Genomic DNA, 1,769 nt, shown 5'->3' with positions numbered 1-1,769 from the left:
TCATAGATCGCTCGGTATGATTCATGAGCCGATAGCTTGGTCATTCGGCATAACTCATGCTTTGATCGCCCGGCCATTCGGCATGGCTCACGAATCGATCGCCCGGCCATTTGGCATGGCTCACGCATCGTTCGCTCCTCGGCCATCGATTCATGCATGCATCGATCCCTCGGCCGTTACTCCCGATTCATGGATCGCGAGGCCGCTCCACATAAATCATGAAATATCTCGCTTGGCCATGCCGAGCGGCTCACGCATCGTTAGCGAGGCAGCTCATGGCCGAGCGAATGGGTCACTGTGGCCGAGCGAGCCGGCCACGGTGGCCGAGCGACCCTGGCCGCGGTGGCCGACCGGCTCGGCCAAAGTGGCCGAGCGATCACGGCCACGGTGGCCGAGAGACTCGGCCAAAGTGCCGAGCGTTCGCGGCCACGTTGGCCGACCGTCTCGGCCAAAGTGGCCGAGCCACCCGGCACGGTGGCCGAGCGGTCCCGGCCACGTTGGCCGACCGTCTCGGCCAAAGTGGCCGAGCCACCCGGTACGGTGGCCGAGCGACCCCGGCCACCGTGGCCGATCGACCCCGGCCACGGTGGCCGAGAGGGTCGGCCAAAGTGCCGAGCGATCCCGGCCACGGTGGCCGAGCGACTCGGCCTTGGAGCTTGAATCGGCTTGGCTCATGCATCGATCGGAAGGCCGCTCCGCATGATACACACGTGGATCGATTCATGAATGTCGATTCGTGGATCACAAGGCCGCTCGGCATGATTCATGAATCGATAGCTCGGCCATTCGGCATGACTCTTGCTTTGATCGCTCGGCCATTCAGCATGGCTCACGAATCGATCACCCGGCCATTCAAGCATGGCTCATGCATCGGTCGCTCTGCCGTACGCAGTTCACACGCAAGGTCCATCCGGCACTTTATCGATCATTTCTCGTCCAATTGTATCCATTCCTCTTTCTAAAATTTGTTGGAGTCATGAAAGTAGTCTCCCAATCGTTTTCCCACCTCGCATGTAATTTTTTTTATTTTCCAAATTTTTTCAATTTTTATTTACCAAAAATATTAAAAAAATATATTTGGTCGTCGAAATTTTTTTCTTACCATTCCATGTTTTAGTCTACATTTGTTTGAGCATTCTTGCAAAAAATCTCATCCAAATACAATATATACATTTTTTTAGAGACGTGGTGCCATCTCAAGCATGGTGAATGTCTCCTCCTGCTGGGAGGAAAACCGCTCATAAGGCTCTTTAGGGGGTTGAGGTGCTCTGGCCGGATGGCAAGCGATGTTGAGTTATGATCAAATAGAGCACCTCTATGCAAAGATAGACCGCTCGGCCATCGTGGCCGAGCGAATGGGTCACGGTGGCCGAGACACCAGGGCCACGGTGGCCGAGAGAGCCCGGCCACGTTGGCCGAGCGGTCCGGCCAAAGTGGCCGAGCGACTCGGCCGCGGTGGCCGAGCGTATGGGCCGCGGTGGCCGAGCGACTCGGCCATGGAGCTTGAATCGGTGAACGACCCATGAGCAAATTGTCGTGATGATTAGGCGACGATGAAGTGATGATCGAGTCTCGGTCGAGCCAAAGATCAAACCATGACCGAGGCCTTAACGGGTCGAGGGGAGGGGAGATTGAGGTGAGATAGGGTCGAGATCGGAGCGATCGTTTAGCCATGATCGGCACATGATCTTGCTCTCGCGCCTAGCGTTGCGGATGAGCCACGATTTCTTGAATCGGTGAACAGCCCTTGAGCGTTAATGAACCAACGA

The sequence above is a fragment of the Rhodamnia argentea genome, chromosome 6, assembly GCF_020921035.1.
Source record: "Rhodamnia argentea isolate NSW1041297 chromosome 6, ASM2092103v1, whole genome shotgun sequence".
Taxonomy (NCBI): domain Eukaryota; kingdom Viridiplantae; phylum Streptophyta; class Magnoliopsida; order Myrtales; family Myrtaceae; genus Rhodamnia; species Rhodamnia argentea.
Note: the sequence above shows the minus strand (reverse complement) of the source record.